Consider the following 15532-nt stretch of genomic DNA (forward strand, 5'->3'; position numbering starts at 1 on the left):
ATGGACTGTAGCCTACTAGGCTTCTCTGTTCATGGGATTTCCCAGGCAAGAATACTGGAGTGGCTAGCCATTCCCTTCTCCAGGGGATCTTCCCAACCCAAGTCTCTTGCATTGCAGGCAGATTCTTTACTGTTTGAATGGCCAGAGAAGCCCCAGTCCTCTACATAAACACAAGTTTCATTCCAAGAGTGAGTTGGTTAAGTCCAATTTGTTTGAAAGTCCAACAAAGTTAGCCTAGGTACCCAACTAACACAACTGGCTATATAATACTGTACTGTCATAGGTTTATAGTATTTTTCACACAAATAATACAACAAACAAACACAAAAAATAAAGAAAACATTTTGAATCTTACAGTACAATACCTTGGAAAGTTCAGTATAACAGCTGGCACGTGGGGTTGGCATCACATTCACATCTTTGAAAGTTTTCAACTTAAAGGTTCACATGTAGACTTACTGTGTTGCGTTAACGGCCCCCCTACCAAATCCCCAATAAGAAAATTTTATCACCACTCCCATCAGGTTTCTACCCTCCACCCAAGTGATACTCTCCAAGGTGAATTCCATGTCGCTAAATGCAACAGTCAGTTCTCAGTCCTCTTCATACTTGAATGATCAGCAGCTTTTGACACTCCCTGTGTGACAATGTTTCATTTGGCTTCCAGGACACCAAACTCTGTTTTCCTTCATCCTCTGATTCCTCCTTCTTGGTCTCCCCCGTGAATTCCCACACTTCTCCGTGAACTCTGAGTTGTCAGAACCCCCAGGGCTCAGTCCTTGGTCTTCTGAGTACTCACTTCCTGATCCATCTCAAGGCTTTAAGTGCCATTTATGATGATGACTCCCTAACTTGTATCCCTCCAACACCCATGCCACAAACTCCAGGGTTATACATCCAACTGCCTGCCTGATGTCTATACTAGGATGTGCAGATAGAATCTCCAGTGCAGTGTGTGCAAGAAGAATCTCCTGATCTTCCCTCTGTCAGTTACACAAGCCCTAAACCTGGATATTACCTTTACCTCTTCTCTCTCCCACCCTCCATCCCATCTATGAGGAAATTGTTGGTTCTACCTTCAGATTATACCAGAATCTGACCACTTCTCACTGCTTCCACTGTCACCTGGTCCAAGTAACCATTATCTCTCACATGGATGCTAATGTGCGTGCGTGCGTGCTTGGTTGCTTCATTCGTGTCTGACTCTGCGATCCCATGGACTGCAACCTGCCAGGCTCCTCTGTCCATGGGCTTCTCCATACAAGAATACTGGAGTGGGTTGCCATGCCCTTCTCCAGGGGATATTCCTGATCTAGGGACCAAATCTGCGTCTCCTGTGTTTCTTTCATTGCAGGCGGATTCTTTACCACTGAACCATGGGGGAAGCCGTAGATGCCAACACTCTGTCCTAAAAGATCCTGTTTTTACACTTTTTGCCATGTTGGTCTACTCTCAACACGACAGGCAGAATGATCCTTTAAAATCTAAGTCAGATCATGTGACCTTTCTGTTCAAAACTTGCATTGGCTGCACTTCCACCTTTCACTCATAGTCAAAGCCCATGGCCCCCAAGGTCCTACACGAGCAAGTCCTCCCAACCTCTCTAACTTCCTTTCCTACTCTCCGCAGCTCACCTGGTTTCAGGGTCACTTTCCTTGCCATTCCTGCCTAGGGACCCATGTTCTAGCAGTTCTGTCACGGGGAAAACTGACTGAAACCGCCCACCCTATCCAGGCACCACAGTAACCATGTGCATGAGTTATTTCATGACAGGAGGTCCTGGTAAGAAACACAGAACAAGCTACCAACAAACTAGAAGAATTCGGGAAAGGTCAAAAGGAGATGCCACATGTCCTGCCAACCTCCCAGAGTCCTCCGCTGGAATCCATCTTGGCTGAGTGATGCACCGGCCACCGGAAGGACCCTGAGTCACCAAATACGGGCCAAGCAAGATGACTGACCAGAGACAACTCGGACTCTAACTCCATCACCATAAAACCCGAGACTGTGAGCCACATAGCAGAGCTGGTCTCCTCGGTTCCCTTACCCTGCTGCTTTCTACCTGGGCACCCCTTCCCAATAGTCTCTTGCTTTGTCAGCCTGAGGGTCTCCTCCGACAATTCATTTCCGAGTGTTAAAGAACCCACTCTTGGGCCCTGGAAGGGGGTCCCCATTCCTGCAACAGTTCTCTCAGTCTGGAATGTTCTTCTCCCAGGTTTTCACGACTATACCTTCATCTCTTACAATTCTGTTCAAACCTCACTTTCTCAGTGAAGCCCACCTTGACAATCCTGTTGAACATGGTGACCCACCCTCCTCCATCCACCACCCTGCTCTACTTTTTCTTCAAGCTATACTACTTATCATCTTCTTACTCACAGCACAAAGACCTAATTGTGTTTTATATTTCCCCCATGAGAATGAAGAATCTATAAAGAGAGTGATCTTTGTTTGCTGAGGTTTCCCAAACTCATTAAAAAACTGAGACCCAAGGAGGTTATGAGTATTGATCAAGGTCACTGAGTGACCCATCTGATTAGGAACCTGAATCCTGACCAAAATCCTAAGTTCCTTCCTATAGTTCTTCTACCTGGAGACAAGAGGGCAGTGAATAGCTGAAAGTACCCCAGGTGGCCCAGGCTGCAATTATTCCTAGTATCGGAAGAATCCACCAAATTGTTCTAATTCACCATTTGATGCTTTCCTATTTCCCACTAAGTCAACGACTCAACGTGGCTTTGAAGATCTGTCAAATAACTGACCCCAAAAGGGTCTTGTCTCCATTATAACCTGATCTTCAGGTCTGCATTATCAGGGATGATGACCTTGGGCAAAATCCTCTTGCGCTGGGTGAGTCCATTGTTTGTATGTATGTTTTTACAATTAAATTTGAATGCCTTTTAAATCAACATTCCTGGGCAAGTCCCCCTTCTAATGCTCACACTAGGTTTAACTTTACAGGATGTTCCTTACCTTGCCCCTAAAGCATCTGTTTGTCACCTCACAACCTTTCACATTCGGTCCTTCCAATCCCACACTGCATTTTCCAGCCTCTTAAGGAGAGCAAGAACAAGTTTCTCCAGGTTGCCAGCAGGCTGAGCCTTACACACTCTCAGTGCCAAAAACCAATGCTACCTCCTCCTTGAAAACTTTCTGGCCCCTATCTCTCCTCTATAATTAACCTCTTCTTATCCCAAAGGCCTATTGCAAAATACCTTAGTCAGTCACATCAATCTCTCTCTCCACACAAGTGAGATCCAACTAGGGTGAGGATAGTGAGATTTTTGAAACGGAAAATTTTAAGGGGCACCAAAAAAGTTCAATAATCAAATAATATTTTTTACTCCATTTTTTTAACATGAAAATTTCTTCCAAAATATTCCTAAGCAAAACATCAAATATAAAACCAAAAAGGACCCGCAGGACCCGGTCCACCTTCTACCTGCCAGCCCCATCTGAACCCCTCTAATCACGGCAAGACTAAATGACCTCGAACTATGAGCTTATATTTCTTGTGCTGCATCGGAGACCAAGGGTGAGAAGCTGCGGGGGAGCCATTCTGCTCAGCACCCCACGCCCCAGCGCAGTAGCTGGGAAGTCCACTCAGCTGGGAAGTGGACGTGCACTTCTGCAAAAAGTTTTGCAAAGGGGTCCAGGTGCCTGTGGGGGCGTGTGCATCCATGTATGTGTGTGTGTTGGGGCGGGGAGGACACACCTGTGCATGCTCGCTCCTACTAGTTTTCCTTATCTTTCCAAGCAGTGGCTCAGGACCGGGCAGAGTAGTGCCCCAGGCCTTGGATTCTGCGCTTGCAAAAATGGGGGGTGGGGGCACAATGTTGCACGTGGGGGAAAGCTCAGAATTCCTTCTTGCACAACTGGCAGGTGAAGCGCAACTCTTTCTGGCTACTCGATCCGGCACAGGAACATGCAGCCGCCTTCGAGGTAGCAGAGGGACCTGAACCTACCGCCCCAGACTCGATGACTCTCCTCTAGACCCCAGGAAACGCCCTCCTGTTGTCGGCCCCGCTACCACCGGGAGGAAGCCCCAGCGGAGGAAGGACAGTGGAGGCGGAGAGGCCGGAGGAGCGTCTCCCCTCGCTTCGCCCCGCCTCTGCGTACGCTCCAGCCAATCGCAGCTTGCTCCGAGCCCTGGCCCCGCCCCTCTTCGCCGGCTGCGGCCTGCGGCTCCGCCCCGGCCGGTAATAATTAGGCTGCGGGCGGGGGTTGCCGCGTCAGCGCCGGGCGCCAGCCAATCGCGGAGCTCTGCCCCGTAGTCGCGTCACAGGCCGAACAACCAAACAGAAAAGTTTAATAAACAGCGGACGGAGGGGCCGGCGGCGGCGGGGCCGGAGCTACCAGGGGTTTGGCGGCCTCACCTGTCCCCATTCACCGGCGGCGACCGGCGGCGGCAGGCAGCGCGTCAGGCGGAGGGAGCCGCCGCCAGGTGAGGAGTGGGGCCCGTGGGGCCCCGGCGACCGGCGCTTCCCTTCCCCCTCCCGCTCCCTTCCCCCACCGGCTCGGGCGACGCCAGGCCCGCCCCCGGCCCCTCCCGGCCCAGGGGAGCAGGAAGCGGAGGGCAGCCGGCGGGCGCAGCAGGTGGTGGGCCGGCCGCAGGCCCGGGCCGGGCTTTTGCTGAGGGGTGAGGGGCTTCCTGGCCCCGGGGGCAGGGGCCGAGGTGCAGCGGACTCCCCCGGACGCGCGGCGGGCCCTCGAGGTCCTGGGCTTCCCGCTGGGGGCGGGGGCGGCGCGCCGGGGTGAGACCCCCCCTCCCCATTGCCCCCAGGCCTCGGGGGTGTGGGGAGCCGCCGCTGTCCTCCGATTCCGAGCAGTTGGCGGGCGGGGGCTGGAGGGACCCCGGGCGCCCTCTGGCGCGTCCCTGTCACCGGCCCGGGTCAAGTTCCTCGCCTCACGCCTCCCAGCCCGAGCCCTTCTTGGAAGGATTTTTCACCTGCCGTGTTTCCAGCCACCGGCCAGGGGGAAAGTCTAGCAAGTCAGACAAGGAAAGGGGGTCGGGGGAGGGGGGTGGTCCTCTCTTTCCTCTGCTTTTGTTGGGTGGACTCAGAATTTCTCGATTTTCCTCTGGAGTAGTGTTTTCACGTTGCCGTCTAACTACGTAAACAAAGAAGAATAATGCGTCTGAGATGATTTTAACTTTTATGTAGAAAGTTTTGCCAAATCAACCACCCGATTAAGACGCTGCGATGATTTATCTTCACACTCAGATTAGTTCAGCAGTGTGAAGAAGTTACACACAGTTGTTTGGTGGTTAAAAAACTGGTTCGTTATTAATGATTTAATGCTCCGAGCAAGAGGTTTAAAGTCGTCTGTCAAATCAAATTCGGAATTTGTTTTTTTAATGTAAAATCCCATAGACTTTTAAGGTTAGTTACGTAATATTTATGTTACCAATTTTAGGACATTTTGCCGAGTTACCCTTAGTCCAGGGCTTCAAGGGAAAATGTTTTCTTTCTGCAGAATATGCACATTTATATTTCCCAAACAGATTATCTTTTAAACTTTTTTTTCTTTTACGTTTTAAAATGTATTTAAGGGAAATAGGGATTGCAGAAGTGTACAGGAGGAGAATTTCGGGGTTGGCTTATTATCTCAATTGTGATGATTTAATTTCCTGTGTCAAAACAGATCACATTTTACACTTTTAAGTATATGCAGTTTATTGTATGTTAATTACAGCTTTTTAAGCAAAGTATTCAAAGTGTATATAATACCACAAAGGTATGAACACACACAACACAGTATTAAAGTATGCTGTACACAATAGAGTATAAAGAGATAAAAATGTAATAAGAATCCATGATTTCCATCTCCAAACCAAAAGTTGGAATATTACCAAAAGTCGCGTATGTTTATGAGTTTCTTAATCTGTCTTACACCTCTGCCTGTCCTTACCGAGGTAATCATTTCAGTCTAGTGTGTTTTGTTTACCATCCCCTTGCGTTTCACAACATAACGTCTGTGTGCTCAGACTGTGTGTTGAGTTTGTTTTTCTTTTGAGCTTTTTTATAAAAAGAATATGTGGCTGTAGTTCACTCGTTTCATTGCTCTGTTAATATAAAGATTAATACTGTGTTAATCTTCCACGACTCATGGGCCTTTAGCCTATGTCTTTGATTCTGTTTTGCTGTCACCAGCTGTGTCCCATGAACATTTCTTGTTTCCTGGCTCCTGGTACACAAGTGCAAGAGTTGCTTTAGAGTGAATGCAGATTTCATTGGGACATTTTAGGTACTCAGGAGTAAAATAGATTGAAATACTGGAAATAAATGAAAAATTTTAGGATTCTCTTTTATCTTTTGATGGCAAATTCATATCCATAGTAATTGGTTCATAGTTTTTGAACATCCGCATGAGAAACCAGGATTCCTGTCAATCCGAATGAATCTTGTCCTTGGAAATCCCATGCTAAGAAGTCTGGCACTATTTACTGTCAAACTTTTCACTGCAAAAATGTAAATATAGTAGAAAAAAACACTTGATTGGGTATAAAATAAATCACTTTTCTGGGGTTCCCTTTCCCACTTTCTAATCTCTGGCAAGTTTCTTAAAACTTCTCTTGTGCCAGTACACATGTGTAAAAGAAACCTGTTCTGAGTTTATCCTATCAGTTACGCAGACTTTAGTTAAGTGAAGCACCTATCAAATGACAGAGCTTTTAAGGAAAATGATTAGGGCCAAGGTATTATTCTCTGAAATTACATTGATTGTGTCCTTTGGAACACTTTTGAGAAAGGTGTGTGGTGAGTATTGATCAGGATATGTTAGCAACACACAATTAAGTACTTTTTATGCCACCCTGCCCCCCCCCCCCCCCCCCCCCCCCCCCCCCCCCGCCTCAGATTTGGGATTTATTGTGTGAACAGCAATGCAAAGATAAATTATGAAGCAGTATTAACTTCCTGAAAATGGTGTGTATATAAGTAATAAGAGTTTATGTATATCTTTGAATAAACTTTTTTATAGACATGAGAAGTGGTGTTTTTTGTTTTTTAAGAACAGTGCACGCAACCTGCAGACAAGTTGTCAGGAGGCTTTGTTTTGATAGGACTATTTTATCTTGCTTTAAAAAAACAAAAACAAACCTCAGTTTTGTATTTCATTACGAGGGCAGCTTTTTTTTCCCCTAAACCATCAGAAAAGTTAACAAAGAATGAGTAATTATTAATATTTTGGCAGGTATCCTACCAGTCTCTCTGTTTTTGCTTTTCTTATCCTAAACAATTAAACGTTGAATTCTAAGCAGTACTAGGCTGCTTCTGTGTTCAAAACTTAAACCAAATATGATCCATCTCAACACCTTTGTTGTACATGGTATGGTGGTGGTAGTCACCTCACTGGTATCTTTGCTTCAAGGTTCTCTCCCTTTCCTGTGCAGAACAATCGTTTCAGTGTGTAAATTAGATTATCTTATTCTCAGACTCAAAACAAATCCAGATTTTTTAATACTCTTGACCAACAGTGTCCAATGAAAATACAATAGGAGCTACAAATGGGAACCACATAAGTAGTTAAACATTTTCTAATAGCCATATTTACAAAGAGAAACAGGTGAAATATTTTTTAACCCAAAATACTGTGATTCAGCAAGTAGTCAGTGTAAGAAATTACTAATGGGATATATTTTACTTATCTTTTTTCAGACCGTCTTCACCATTGGTTGTGTGTTTTCCGTTTAAGGTACCTCTTGGGCAGGCCTTGTTTGTGGCTGATCTAGACTGTTGGGCCTATCAGCCTCACAGGCTTATCTTATGCTGCTCACCCTGACTCCTGTACCCCCAGCAGTGCCGTATGCCAAGCTTAGTTTTCTTAAAATTGTTTTCTGCCTGAACACCCAGTCGTGTTTTGCTCAAATGTCACTCCTTATGAGACGCCATCTCAGATCACTTTTCCTGTTAGCTGGCTGTGTTACCTTCTTTGTGTCCTTTGAGAACCTAGCATCTGAAGTGATTTATCTGGTTATTGTCTGTATCCCCTGCTTGAAGTAAACTGCTTATGGGCAAGGATTTCCTCAGCTTTACTGTTCAGTTCAGTCGCTCAGTCGTGCCTGACTCTTTGCGACCCCATGGACTGCAGCACACCAGGCCTCCCTGTCCATCACCAACTCCCGAAGTTTACTCAAACTCATGTCCATTGAGTCGGTGATGCCATCCAACCATCTCATCCTCTGCGTCCCCTTCTCCTCCTGCTTTTTTTTTTAATCTTTCCCAGCATCAGAGTCTTTTCAAATGAATCAGTTCTTCACATCAGGTGGCCAAAGTATTGGAGTTTCAGCTTCAACATCAGTTCTTCCAATGAATATTCAGGACTGATTTCCTTTAGGATGGACTGGTTGGATCTCCTTGCAGTCCAAGGGACTCTCAAGAGTCTTCTTCAGCACCACACAGTTCAAAAGCATCAATTCTTTGGCGCTCAGCTTTCTTTATAGTCCCAACTCTCACATCCATACGTGACTACTGGGAAAAACAGCTTTACTGTTAGGTCCCTATATATTGAAAATAAGATTTTTAAAAGGTACATGGTGTTTCATTTTATGAAAGTACTGTTAATTTAACTAGTCACTTATTGTTTATAACTTGCTTCTTTATCCTTTTTTTCACTATTACAATGTGTGAAGAACATCTTAAGAGCTACATCTTACTATGTATTTCTTATTTCTTTAGGGTTCAGCCGTCTTAAAATTGCTTAAAGTATATGAACATTTTTTTTACTAATGAATACTGACAAATTTTATCTTAAAAGTTTGACTAACATTGCAGTATAAATTGACCAAACCTGTATGAAGTTCGATGAAAAATATGAGAGAGTACACATTTCCTCTCTATCTTTACCAGAAATGATATTTTTTCTTTCTTTTCATAAGATTTATAATTTATTTCTTAGATTAGTGAGTTATGATAATGAATAGAGGTATAGGTTCTGGACATCTTCTGGTTTGTCTTTGGCTCATTGGAGTGGTGTTTATATTTAGGATAGCCACCCTTTGACTCATCCTACTAACATTTTCCCTTGCTCTTCATTAGCCTTTTGTTTATTTACTTTTTTAATAATTAAAAGTTTTTGTCTTTTAAGAAGTTTAGGTTAATAACATTGTTTTTACAGCTTCTACTTTCATAGTTAATAAACTATCCTACCCAGATAACTGTTTTCTTCTAGTTCTTTGTGGTTTCATTTTTCACATCTCTCTCTTCTGTTCATCCAAGATTTATTTTGACATAATATGTGAAGTGAAAAAATTGTCCTTAGTTTTCCTTAGTAGTTAATCCGTTATTTTAGGCCCATAAAAGAAAACTTTTTCTTTTGCCTTCAAATAAAGCTGCCTTTGTCATATACTAAATACATTTATGTTTGGTTCTTTTTAGCTTTTATTCAGTACCAGTCAGTGCACATTGTTTTAGTAACTGGGAGTAATAATGTGTTTTCCTTTTGTTATTGTTAAGTTTTACCATCCTCTTCCCCCAACTCCCCCTACAATTTTTAGTTGTTGCTTTGTTAGTCCTCGAGTTTTTAGTTGATTCCTTAGGGTCTTCAGGTTGTTTTTGGTCTTGAATTTTTTAATTTAGAAAATACTGTTATTTCTACTTAATGTTTTATGTTGTATAATGAAAAAAATTTAATGCCATTAAGTTTTCCTTTGAGCCTAGTTTAGGTATTTTTTCCTTTACATTTAACCTGTAATATCTTTATTAAAATCCCTGCTGTTGCAGTTTTCTTTTTTTTTGTTGTTGGCAATTTTCATTCAGCTGTTCCTCTATGCTACTTGGGCATTGTGCTAAGTGTTGAGGAGACAGAGATGAATGATACAGGATCTTTGCTGTCATGGAGTTTACTGTCCGTTGGAAGAGCTAGGCTGTTAACAGACCACTGCGTAGAGTTTTCAGATGACAACTGCTGGGAAGGAGAGAAGTAGGGTGTGCTGATAGAGATTGGAAGGTGCTAGTTGGGATGTTCTGAGAATGTAACGTTTAAAGTTAGTGATGGTGTGTGTGTTTTGGAAGTTTTCTTAACTTCCCCAGTCTGTCACAACATTAAAAAAAAAAAAAGTGACACACTGAATTAGTTCTGTAAACATGTTTTGTAAAAATTGTCTTGCAAACAGGTTCAAGTCCCTGTCCCACCCGCTCCACGCCATATCCTCCAGTTGGATTACGGCCTCAAACCCTGTATGGAATAGAAATTTTGGAACTGTGATTCTGACTTCTAAGATCTGAAAAATACTGGGGCAAGTTTCCCGAGTAAAGGGGACAAAAAGAACCTGGCTCAATTTAGGAGGTGACCGGAGATTGGAATGGCTGGAGTTTACTGAGTGAAGAGAGTGGGGCAGACTTTATTGCAAGACTTATTTCCAAGTGCTAAGGCTGCTTCCGCTTCACCACCTTCCTATCCTATTTATAGTCTGTGATCCAAATTGGTCACTTACAAATAAGCTGGATTATTTTGCTCCTTGGTACTTTACTTCATTATTTCTACTGTATTTTCACTTTCCTCCCACTCAGGATCTTTGCATAGGCTGTCCGAATTTGCTAAATTGTGATTTCCTTTGATAAATTAACCCTTAATGCTGGCAAAACAGGTTAAGTTCTCTGTTGGTTATATTTATTAATTTCCCATTTCCCATTGGACATTTCTTTTGTAAATACTTGTAACAACTGCAATTCATTAAATGCATGTGATTTGTTTTAGCAGTCTTTTTCTCCTAGAGCTGTACTTTTCAATCTTGTAGTTACTAGCCACTTGTGGCTATTTAAATTAAAATTAAATAATGTAAAAAATTCATATCCTCAGTTTTACTAGTCACATTTCAGGTGCTCAGTATCCATATGCAACTAGTGGCTATTACAGTGGACAGCAGAGATAAAGAGTCTTGTGCAGTAATGAAAATTTATATTAATTTCTGAATAATTATGTGGCTAAAAGCTACAGTATTTAAGTAGCCATATCTGGCTATTGAAATATGGCAAGTCTGAATTGAGATGTGCAGTAAGTATGAAATATAAGCTTGATTTCTAGCACAAAAAAGGGAAAAGAGCTCAATTTTTAAGATATTGATTATATATTGAAGTAATGCTACTTTACATATTTCCTGTTACAGAAAATATTTATGACAGTTAATTTAACTTTATTGTAGTGTTTTAATGTGGCTACCAGAAAGTTGAAGATTGCATGGGACTCACATTATTTTCTAGGTGGTCAGCACTGGTCTGACTCTAGATCGTAAGTTTCTACAATGGAGGGACAGTTCACTATGGCGTTCACAGCAGCCAGTGGTGCCCAGCATATACATAGTAGGTGTTCAAAATGTTTGATGAATGAATAAGCTTTTCAGTAGGTAGAAAACATTACCTATTCAACTTTTGCTTTTTAAAATTGTTGGTTTTCTTCTGGACTGTAATTTAAAATTTTTTTCCTATGACTGTTGAGAAAAGAAGCTTTTCTTTTGATAGCTAAATAAAGAACTGTCCTTATTAAATAATTGCTGTGTATCATTCATCTTTTGGTTATGTTTTTCTGGCTTTAGGCTGCTAACCAGAGAGGGAATTTAAAGTCTGCCAACCTGTTTTCTGTCATTTTTCTTTGTGTAGCAGTTAACTTAGATGATCGATTGTGTGTTGTTTGGCACATGAAAATTCATGACTGTTAAATCTAAATAATTGAGGACTATGAATGCTTTTCTTTTACTTATACTTTCGTCTCCATATTATGATCCCTGTTCCTTTTTAATTTACATTTATTGGTGACCTTGTCTGTTTCTTTAGACTTAGAACAATTTACTGTCTTACAGAAAGATATCTCTTTTTCAGCTTGGTTTATGCTTTTTTACCTGTTTACTTCCTAAATGTTTCCTTTGTGTTTTGTATTCTCCTGAATGGACCCTCACTGCCCCCCTCCTTCTCCCCCATACTCACTTTGTATTTTTTTCTCTTAATGAGAAGATAGTCATCAGGAGTTGCAAACTCAAATACATAACCTCACTTCTGTAGACACTGTGTATTTGTCAGGGAAATATTTCTTAAATATTTTTTTCCTCCATCAGTTGATGGTTTTCAGACTTTATCCTTAGTGATCCTAGTCATGTTTTGCTATTGTCACCAACTGTTTCACCAGCTGTTGCCTTAACTACCTGTAGCACTCAGGGATATTACTGCCAAGGAATAATTTCTGTTGTAGGAAGAATATTTTGAGCCATTCTCAGTCCCTGAAAATTCCGTGGAAGTTTTCCCCCTGCTCTGAACGTACCAAAGGTTATTCCTAAAAGTCTAGGTATTGCCTTTTTATATAGGGTCTTTTTAATAGTAAGTGAAATGAGACCAAGTTGTTTAGTGGCTCGGTCTCTTCTAAACTGTTTTCAGTTGATAGATTTGTGAAAACCTCTGAACTCTCACAAAGAGTACACCCTTTGAATACTTGATGTTGGAAAAGTGATGTCACAAGCAATCAGGGAGCCTTGAGGAAGCCTTGACCCTTTTGCTGCCTCCCTGTTCCCAGGAAGCAGAGTTACTTTCAGATAACCTCAGTTGTGGTATCGCTCTCTTTTTAGTTATTTTTTCTGTTGTTTTCTTCTATTGCGGATTTAGAAGAGGAATAAAATACTCTTACTTTTAATCTGTAAGCCACCTAAAATGATATTTATCAACTTGCAGTTCTTTTAAATAGGTCCTGGAGGTCTTTGAACCATCTGGAATAGTTCAGTCTATATTTCCATCTATATTTTCTTTTGGTTATAAATGGAGGGGATTTTGGTGTTAGATTAGTGTATGTTCTACGTCTTTGTTGTACACAAATAGTTAAACTTTGATGTGAAAAATTGATGTTAGAACAAAGGTTTCATTTGGTTCCCATAGCTGAATACTAATTTTATGTTTGCCAAATTTTAAAAGTAAAATGTTTGCTGTCTCTTTTTCTATAACCCTATAAAATTTTGGCCATCTAAAACTTGTTTTATGATGTAACTCAAGTTTGATGCTGTAACTCAAATTGTGTATTTTTTCTACTGTCTGCTCCTGTACCTCTTCTACTCCCAGGGTCTTTTTACATGTGTCCACACAGTGGGAAGAAAACCTGAACTTGACTTGTGAAGTACTGGGCATTCAAAGCTGTGAATCCTTGCAAAGGATCTTGGGACTGGACCTCTGTGAATTGGCTCTTTCAATTTGTCCACTTAAAAGGCATAATAGATTATGCAGCTGTTTGGGCTTCTGTGGGGTATTACTCCATATTCATGTCTAGTTGCAATTATGTGCATTTTCAGTTTCTTACAAAGACTTCCCGTTGTATTCAAAATAAGTTTGTTGGCTTTATGTTGTTTTAATGTATGAATTTTCTTTGAGGAAAAATGCTTGCAAGATTTTTAACTCAGAAAATATTGTTTTAATGGATGAATTTTCTTTGAGGAAAAAATGCTTGCAAGATTTTTAACTCAGAAAATGAAATTTAAATGAAAAGTTCTTACGTAAAGTAACTGAAAATATATTTTAAGAAGGAGCTACTCTGATTTGTTTTAATTTTGAGTTTTTTATAAGTTAGTCAATTTTGGTAGAGGTGAATACTCTTTAAATTTGTCATTCAATCAGATAATGATGAATGTCAGAGTAATAGTTAATGGATCAATCCTAAAAACGTAAACGGTTCTAATTTAAGCATACAGCAAAATTTAAAATACAGCAAATTTTGTAATGTACAAAGTGACCAAAGATCTTTGTTCAAAAGTCAGAATCTCTTTAGAATCTCTGTAGTAAAAATAACATTTAATGTAACTTATATTTTAAGAGGAGGATACCCTTCAGCTCTCCCTTAGGGTTACTGTGCCACCTTAGAGTAATATCTCAGTAGGATGCAAAATAGTGTCCACTTTTCTCTTAAAAAAAACTAAAAAAGAAAATGACTTGAACCATCCTGAAGTTTATACTTGAACATGTTCATTAGAACAAGTTGTCTTCTCCTTGTTTTTGCAATGGATAAGCATTAACCTTGCAAAACATGACATCAGACCTGTAAGTGTGGTGACATAGAAATAATATTTGCCTCATTTTTCTTCAGTTTTAAATAGAAGTATCAGTCTGATGTCACTGAAAATTTTACTCTATTCTTGTGATGTTGTATTTGATATCTTAGAAATTTTTGCATTCAATATTTTAGTGCTATGTATTTTCATTTAAGATACAGTTAAGTCTTAGAGAAAATACTATTTTGTTCTCATTAGCAAAATTTTTGCGGTGGATTTCTGTTGCTGTTTTAGAATTTTCATACCAAATGTGAACTCTATTGAAAAAGGAATCTTGTCTTTATAAAGCATAACTTCACTCTCAGGCTCTGTTAAAAAAAAAAAAATCAAATAATTTCATTTGAAGTCATTGTATTTTAAACACTTGGTCACTGAACTGCAAATTAACACTTCTTCTGTGAGATTTTCATTGCTGTTACTTGGTTTATTTATTTTTTACCTAGACAAAAGAGTAAGCAAATAGTATATGATGGGAAAACTGAAACATTACCTACTGTTTCTTTAAGAAACCAGCTTATCCAGGGGGTTTTAGTATGTTTAACCTAACCTGCTAGCAAGGAAAAGTTCTTTAAAATAATGGATATTAGCCGTATCCAATCACAATTATCAGTTTCACTAACAGGGAGGAGATTTGACTCTTCAGCCACTAGAATTGGAGAAGGTGGAGCTTGGTATTCAGGTTTGGTTGCTTTGGAGTACAGCTTCAAGTGAAGTTAATCTGAGGTGAAGCAAACAGAAAATTGTGGAGGTTTTGTTGGTAGGATTTTTGTTCTAATCTTTTAATGATCCTTTATTTTACACTTTTGCTCCTTTGTGCTTCTGTGTATGCTAGCTTTTGTCATTGTTGGTATTTTCTGATGCAAACTGAACATTAAAATTAAGCAGGGAAGCAGAACAAAAGGGCTGTTTGGACAGGAAATAGGTGTTCAGAGAATCAAACTTGACTTTCTTTTATCATTATTTTTAATTCAGAATTTAAGTGTCATTAAAAAATACTTGCATAAAAACCATCTCCAGTAACAGTCTTTTCTCTCGGATTGGATGTTTGAAGAGTCATTTGTCAGTTTTTATAAATGACATCTTGAGGAGAAGGTCTGTTTATGTCATTTTCCTTAAACTTAAGATGTGAAGTTGCTAAAAGACAGATATATGTAGTAGGTTTAAATGTGTCCTTTTTAAAGAATTGAAATGCCAACTGTTAATTTTTTTTTTTTTTTATCCCCCAGCATACATCCCCTCTTTTTAAACTTCAGTGTATTTTATATCTACCAATGTGTTGGTGCTTTTTAGTATGCTCATAATTTTAGTTTTGCTTTTTTAAAAGATCATAGATTCATTTTATATAGAACAAGGTAAAACTTTGTCCTCCTTTCAAACTTCATTTCTTTCAAGGTGGACATAGCAATCAACACCCTTTTGAAACAGCAAATGAATGAATTTATATTTTTAAGAAGTATAGATAGGCTGCCAAAACTTAAAAAGTGTCTATGAATCTATTGACATTTCTTACTTAAG

At 40.4% G+C, this 15532-nt stretch overlaps 1 protein-coding gene across 3 annotated transcripts in view; it reads left to right on the top strand.

The window, feature by feature from the left end:
* The first annotated feature begins 4313 nt into the window (after positions 1-4313).
* ZFAND6 (zinc finger AN1-type containing 6) overlaps positions 4314-15532 on the top strand; it is a 54942-nt gene continuing 43723 nt past the window's right edge. For 2 of the 3 annotated variants that reach the window (XM_019983574.2, XM_019983573.2), the window contains exon 1: positions 4314-4444. The gene's annotated coding sequence lies outside the window, so the exon portion shown is untranslated. Of the gene's footprint in view, positions 4445-14180; positions 14775-15532 lie in introns of those variants that run through there. The other variant, XM_019983576.2, reaches the window with a different exon arrangement.

The sequence above is a fragment of the Bos indicus genome, chromosome 21, assembly GCF_029378745.1.
Source record: "Bos indicus isolate NIAB-ARS_2022 breed Sahiwal x Tharparkar chromosome 21, NIAB-ARS_B.indTharparkar_mat_pri_1.0, whole genome shotgun sequence".
Taxonomy (NCBI): Eukaryota; Metazoa; Chordata; class Mammalia; order Artiodactyla; family Bovidae; genus Bos; species Bos indicus.